Below are 8173 nucleotides of genomic sequence, written 5' to 3'. Positions count from 1 at the left end.
AGATGAATGCCTAAATAATGGGTATTACTTTGAACAGCCCCTCCTTAGTTACACTATTGGCAGCCCACTTGACAGGTAAGAAGTGTCATAATACAAAGATAGAAATACACACTGTACACATTTGAGGACATTTGGACATTCTGCTATTACCTATCAAGATAATAATAGGATCCAAAAACTTTAAACAGTACCATTTGAAAGTATACAGGCAGGCCCTTGCACTACATGCTTTGGGGAATTCATCCATAAATCAGAGCACAAAGGAGATGAGTATAGTGTGTATGGGTTTGGCAAAGTCAGCAGATAGATGATTGAGGATAGAGAATTGGGATCAGCTGACTTAGCAGCTGGGGGAGGGAAAGTTACTAAAAATTATTTGGGGACACCACCAAGCCTCTGGCACTCTGCCTGAATTTAAAGCAAAAATAACATTTCAAAACATTTTAGGGGGTGTTTGGGGTAAAGCACTACTATGGAGCAGAAAAAATACATTGTTAAGTGACTACATGAGGTGAATATAGGGCCAGGAGACACCATGCTGGGGAGGTTATTGAAGGGCAAATATGTATGAAGGACCTAAAAAAAATAATTACATAAAAATCATGCATGCATGAGGACAAAGGGGACATTCACAGCATATTCCAATCATGGTAATTAGGGAATGAGGAAAGAAATACAATATATTAGCAAACATTCAATACAATAAAATGTGATATAAAAGGATAAAAATCTTACCTTCATATACTCCTTCTGCAGGACCTGTATGATGGCAGAATAATGATCCCCAGAGCCTGGGGGGAGATGCCTGTCGAGAACTTCAAGCCCTGCAGGCTTCTCCCTGTCACCAAATACCGCAGGGTAGCGACCAACCTCTGCTCCGGAGTGATGGCTTGCCTCATGCAGGTATCCTGCCTGCTAATATAAGGGGTCAGCGAAGCCAACAGACGGTGAAATACGGGGTCCGTCATCCTGAGAAAGTTCCTGAAATCATCAGGATTATTCTCACGGATCTCACAGAGCAAAGGCATATGAGAGAACTGGTCACGCTGAAGCAACCAATTCTTGGTCCATGAACTCCTCCCCACCCTGTTCATGGACTGGACTTGTGTCAAGGTCAGGACCCCAACACCAAGCCCCCGCACAGCACGAACTCTACGAGGAGTACACATACGCAACATGGCTAGAAAACGGTCGGCTGCTCAGAACAAAGTATCAGAACGCACTGAAGAACAGCAAGGCCTGTGAAGAGCGACCTGAAAAACAGTAATGAACAAACAAGAATACAATGACTAATTAAAGTCACGCGGAACTTGCTGCATGCACTGAAGAGCAGATACAAACCCACAAGCACAAACTGAACGGCAGAAAACGATCTGAAAGCCACGAGTCTGAAAAAGCGCGAATCGTCTCTCACCAAACTTTTACTAACACGAGATTAGCAAAAGGAGCCCAAAGGGTGCCGCGCTTGGTTCTGAACCGGCCTTTTCTAGTCTCGTCATACGTGGTGTACGTGACCGCGTGGTTGGCGATCGGAAATTCCGACAACTTTGTGCGACCGTGTGTACGCAAAACAAGTTTGAGCCAACATCCGTCGGAAAAAATCCTAGGATTTTGTTGTCGGAATGTCCGAACAAAGTCCGACCGTGTGTACGGGGCATAATACATAGAATGCATTAAGATAAAAAAATCTTCTGCCTTTACAACTCCTTTAATAGTATATTATAGCATGCATGGAAATGTCCTTGTGTATCAATTGCTGGTTTGCCATACTTATCCTTTAATTTATTGGTATACAGTAAAAAGACATAAGTTCACTTTTTTTGGGGGGGCAGAATTTCACTATTGATAATAAATAAAAGTATTTTCTATGGTCATTCCTGCCCCAGCTATCCCAATGTGCTCTTTTCTCTGGACCACACCTCCCTCATTATTATATCACCTCTTTTGTTATTTCTACCCACTTTCTGTACAATCTGATTGTACAATCTTCTTTAGATCAACCACAAGCTATGTAGTGCAAGAGCCTGTCTGATTTGGTACAAATTAAATGGATTATTCAGTATATACAGTAGGGTGGACAGAGTAGATGGAGATTCTCAGCGTTCAGGTCTCGTTTACATCTTCACATAGCAGGAGCTCGCGTTTCACTTGTGACGCATAGGGCAGTCCATTCACTTGAGTGGGCTGCCCTATGTGTGACAATTGCCCCAAAGCAACTTTTTGGAGCAGAGTGTGGTGCGTTTTTTACTGCACTTTTTGGTGTGTCTGCAGTCGTTTTTCACACGGCAAACGCATTCCTGCTCGCTTGGGGTGCCTTTAACATTTAATGGCTCTGCAAGCACAATGTGTAGTTACAGTGCGTTTCTGAAATGCAAAGCAAAGCATACATTTTCTGTGTGGTTTGCCATGTGTTTGGGAATGCGCAGATGTAAATGTTGCCTTGTGTAAACACACCAATTTCGCTTTCAGGCCCCATTTACGCTGAGCATAGTGGGAACGCATGTTTTTTGGCTTGTTTTGCCTGCAACACACTTAAACTCAGCACAGCCTATTGATTTAAATGGGCTGCCCTACAAGTGACAAAGTAACTCATGGGGCATTTTGACGTGTTACAGTTTGGACATTTTTTACTGCAATTGTCACTCACCTTTTCACATGGCAAAATGTGTGATTGCTTCTGCATTTGGGGTGCCATTGACAAATAAATTGGCACCAAAAGTGTGACTAGTTTATTTTAGGTGTATAAAGGTGTTCATAGACTATAAAATGTAATTGAACAATCTCCTTTCGATTTACTAAAACTCTATAATAAGAGGACACGCCAGCTATCCAATTACTCTTTAACTAATCAGACAGGCCCTTGCACTACATAGTTTATGGAGATTGTACAATCACACTTTTGCTGCTTTCAATGCTACATGCTTGTTCACATGGACTGTGATCGTTCAGCTCCTGCACACTCTGCCAAATGAGTAAGACCCTGCCTGTGTATTCAATGAGAATGTTCCTTGACATTGATTGCATGTGTGTACAGAGGTAAGTGGGAGCCATCTCCTGGAGGGGGGAGGCAGGTTCAGGCTGTGTGCTAATGAGGTCAGCTGCTCAACTCCTTCCTGTGTCTCAACCCTTTCACTACCAGAGACGTTTTTGTGTTTTTTGCACACATGTTTAAAAAAATCCTTTTAGGCCCGAAGATTACACAGAACCCCCAAACATTATATATTTTCTGAAGGCAGATATTGAGAATGAGAATTTAATAGTGGTAGTTCCAATTTTTTATGTCATACGCTATTACTGCAAAGGTCTAGGAAATGCAAAATGTCAGTAAAAAACACAATAAAGTGAATTTTAGGGCAAACAAACAATAAACTACCCACATTTTTGGCAAAGTATAAAAGACAAGGTTGCACCGAGTAAAACGATACCCAACATATCAAACCTTAAATTTGTGAGCACCCATGAAATGGTGACAAACTTCAGTTCCCTATATTTTATAGAGGCGACACTTCAAAGGTCCCTTATAGGTCATCAGTTTAGTGTTACGGAGGAGGTCTTAGAATTATTGCTCTCACTCTGGCATGCACGGCGATATGTAACATGTAATCGCAATCAACACATGCATTTACATTCGTATTGATTTGTATGGATTCGTATGGATTTTCTGTGGTTGGGTGTAACTTAATTTCTTTGCAAAGAAAAACTTTTTTTAACTTTTTTTTTCAACATATAGAGGACAAAGTCCACTATGTGATGTTTTTTAGGTGACAGGTTCTCTTTTAATGAGACATGCAGGGTCTAACAGATCCCCAGTGTCTCCTCTGGGCTCCATTGAATGTTTTGCAATGCCGGGCTCCACTGAATGTTTTGCAATGCAGATGGCATTGCATAACATCCTTTCCTGGCTAAGCTAGCCGGGGACACGGAAAGGCTGACCCGGAAGTAATGTCATAGACATCGCTTTCTGGGTCATAACAAGAAGGGGAGGAGAGCGGACATGTGTCCAGTAGGGATGAGCCGAACACCCCCCGGTTCGGTTCGCACAAACTTTAGAACCCCATTAAAGTCTATGGGACTCGAACGTTCGAAATCAAAAGTGCTAATTTTAAAGGCTAATATGCAAGTTATTGTCCTAAAAAGGGTTTGGGGTCCTGGGTCCTGCCCCAGGGCAAATGTATCAATGCAAAAAAAAACCTTTTAAAAACGTCTGTTTTTTTGGGAGCTGTGATTTTAATGATGCTTAAAGTGAAAAAAAAAGTGAAATATTCCTTTAAATATCGTACCTGGAGGTGTCTATAGTATGCCTGTAAAGTGGCACATTTTCCCCGTGCTTAGAACAGTCCCTGCACAAAATGACATTTGTAAAGGAATAAAAGTCATTTAAAACTGCTTGCGGCTTTAATGTAATGTCAGGTCCCGGCAATATAGATGAAAATCAGTGAGACAAACAGCATGGGTACCCCCCACCCCCAGTCCATTACCAGGCCCTTTGGGTCTTGTATGGATATTAAGGGGAACCCCGCACCCAAATTAAAAAAGGAAAGGTGTGGAGCCCCCAGGCCCTATATACTCTGACCTGCAGTATACAGGCAGTGCAAACAAGACAGGGACTGTAGGTTTGTTGTTAAGTAGAATCTGTTTGTAATTTTGAACTGGTGCATTTTCAAAGTGTAGCTCCAGCCAAAAAAATCTGTTTTTAAGCTTTTTGGAAAACATAGGGAAGGGTTATCACTCCTGTGACATTTGTTTTGCTGTCTGTGCTCCTCTTCAGAAGATTTCACCTCACTTTTTGTCCCAATGACAAATGTGTTTTGAAAATTTGGGGTTTTTAGTGAAACAAGGATTGGTGATAAAGCATCAGTGTAAAGGAGAAAAGTTTTTCCCATATTAACTCTTACAGGAGAGAATTTCCCTTCCTATGGGGTAGATTTCATCTCACTTCCTGTTGTCTCCTTCCGTTTGCAAGTAGGAGTCATTTGTAAGATGGATGTTTGAAAGTAGGGGCCTGCCCTATATACTCAGCAGAAATTTGGGCCTTAGGTGTTGTGGCCACAACACTGTAAGCCCTCACAGGGCCCTGCTGTGAAAATATTAGATCAACAATTGTAATTACATGCCCCTGTTGAACAGGGTCAGAAAAATTGGGCCTTTGGTGATGGTGGTGGTGGTGCTGGTGCCACAACACTGCAAATCCTCACAAGTTACACTTGGTGGGCACAGAAATGGGCCCTGTTATGAAATATTAGATCAAGAATTGTAATTACATGCCCCTGTTGAACAGGGCCAGAGAAATTGGGCCTTTGGTGATGGTGGTGGTGCTGGAGGCACAACACTGTAAGTCCTCACAGTTACCCTTCGTGGGCGCAGAAACGGGCCCTGCTGTGAAATATTAGATCAAGAATTCTAATTACATGTCCCTGTTGAACAGGGGCTGAAAGATTGGGCCTTAGGCACTGGTGCCACAACACTGCAACCCCTCACAGATACTCTAGTTGGAACGCAGGAACGAGCCCTGCTGCAAAGAATTGCATCAAAAATTGTAATTACATGCCCCTGTTAAACAGGGGCTTAAAAATTGGGCCTTAGGCACTGGTGGTGGCGCACAGAACTAAAAATGTTCTTACAAGCTATCAGCATGATCATTGAGGAAGAGGATAATTACTCAGCATAACAGGATAGTCACTCAGCATCAGCATAGGCAGTCTTTGAAGGGATCTGAGATTTCAAAAAAAATTATTCGGCTACATCAGCATCAGGTGCTTGGTAGCTGGTGGTGATCCAAGACTGATTCATTTTTATGAAGGTCAGTCGATCGACCGAGTCGGTGGACAGACGCACCCTGTGATCGGTTACAAAGCCTCCAGCAGCACTGAATGTGCGTTCCGAAAGAACGCTGGATGCAGGACAGGCCAGTAGCTCAGTTGCATACTGTGCAAGCTCTGGCCAGTGATCCATCCTCAAGACCCAGTAACCCAGAGGATTTTCAGTGGGAAAGGTGTCCAAGTCAGACCTTGCCCCTAGGTATTCCTGCACCATGTAAAACAGACGCTGGCGATGGTTGCTGGAACCCATCATACCTTGGGGCTGCGGACTAAAAAATTGTCTGAACACATCAGTCAGACGGCCACCTTCTCCACCGCTCCTTCTTTGACTGACCGAAGCCTCAGCAACACGTTGTCCAGAAACAGGAGTTTGTAACCTCCCAGTCTCTTGGAACGCGCTGCACAGACCTTTCTGCAAGGCCTCCCAAAGATGTTTCATCCTCTGCGACGGGAAGATAAGGTCCGCAACCTTATCCTTGTAACGTGGATCAAGGAGGGTTGCCAGCCAGTATTGGTCCTTCTCCTTGATACCACGAATACGAGGATCCTTACGCAGGCTTTGCAGGATCAGGGAGGCCATGCAGCGTAGGTTTGCTGAGGCATTCGGCCCGGAGTCCTCTGGGTCACTAAGGATGACATGATCCTCAGCCACCTCCTCCCAGCCACGTACAAGTCCATGTGTTTCTTGGGACTCTAAATGATCCCTTAAAGACTGCTGCTGATGCTGAGTGCCAGGCTCCACCTCCATACTGACACAATCCTCCTCCGCCTCGTCCTCTTCCTGTGTGATCGGCGGGCATGCAGGAACACTGTCTGGATAAAGGGGGCCTTGAGAGCTAAGGAAGTCCTCCTCTTCCTGCCTCTGTTCTGCCTCAAGTGCCCTGTCCATTATTCCACGCAGCGTGTGCTCCAACAGGTAGACAAGGGGGACAGTGTCACTGATGCATGCGCTGTCACTGCTCACCATCCTCGTGGCCTCCTCAAAAGGTGACAGGACAGTGCATGCATCCCTGATCATGGCCCACTGGCGTGGGGAAAAAAAAAACGAGCTCCCCTGACCCTGTCCTGGTGCCATAGTCGCACAGGTACTCATTGATGGCCCTCTGCTGCCTGTGCAGCCGCTGCAGCATGGCCAACGTTGAGTTTCACCTGGTGGGCATGTCACAGATTAGGCGGTTCTTGGGCAGGTTAAATTCCTTTTGGAGGTCTGCCAGCCGAGCACTGGCATTATGTGACCAGCAGAAATGCACACAGACTTTCCTGGCCTGCCTCAGGACATCCTGTAAGCCCGGGTACCTGCCCAAGAACCGCTGCACCACCAAGTTAAGGACGTGAGCCAAACAGGGCACATGGGTCAGTTGTCCCTGTCGGAGGGCGGAGAGGAGGTTGGTGCCATTGTCGCAAACCACCATTCCTGCCTTAAGTTGGCATGGCATCAACCACCTCTGAGCCTGACCCTGCAGAGCTGACAGAACCTTTGCCCCCGTGTGGCTCCTGTCCCCCAAGCACACCAGCTCAAGCACCGCATGGCATCTTTTGGCCTGCGTACTTGCGTAGCCCCTTGAACGGCTACACAGCACCGATGGTTCCGAGGACAAAGCACAGGAAGAGGCCATGGAGGAAGAAGAAGAGGAGGGGGTGGAGGAGAGAGGTGTATCACAATCATTAGTAGTGGCATTTTGGAGGCGTGGTGGTGGAACAACCTCTAACACTACTGCACCTTGTCCTGCATCCTTCCCAGCTGCCAGCAGAGTGACCCAATGCGCCGTGAAACTTAGGTAATTTCCTTGTCCATGCCTGCTGGACCATGAGTCAGCGGTAATATGCACCTTACCGCTGACCACCCTGTCCAGTGAGGCCAAGACATTGCCTTCCACATGCCGGTAGAGAGCCGGAATCGCCTTCCGTGAGAAAAAGTGGCATTTGGGTACCTGCCACTGAGGAACCGCACATTCCACAAACTCACGGAAGGGGACAGAGTCTACCAACTGAAAAGGTAGCAGTTGAAGTGCTAGCAATTTTGCCAAGCTAGCATTCAACCTCTGGGAATGTGGATGGCTGGGAGCGAACTTCTTTCGGCGGTGCAGCAGCTGGGGCAGGGAAATTTGCCTGGTACAATCTGACATCGGTGTACCGAAAGCAGATTGCCCACAAGTACTTGGCTGTAACACACCTAATTCTACACCTTCATTCCTCTCAGTGCAGGTCTCAGAGAGGACTGAAGGTATAGTGGGGTTGGAGATCTCAGCTGATGAGGAGCAAGGAGAGGTCCTCTTTGTTCTTTGGTGTGGCTCTTTTAGATATGCTTGCCAATGAACTGCATGGCAGGTCAACATATGTCTGCCCAAGCGGGA

Source organism: Aquarana catesbeiana, linkage group LG06 (genome assembly GCF_042186555.1).
Source record: "Aquarana catesbeiana isolate 2022-GZ linkage group LG06, ASM4218655v1, whole genome shotgun sequence".
Taxonomy (NCBI): Eukaryota; Metazoa; Chordata; class Amphibia; order Anura; family Ranidae; genus Aquarana; species Aquarana catesbeiana.
The sequence above is the reverse complement of the archived record's forward strand: the minus strand, read 5'-3'. Positions refer to the sequence as shown.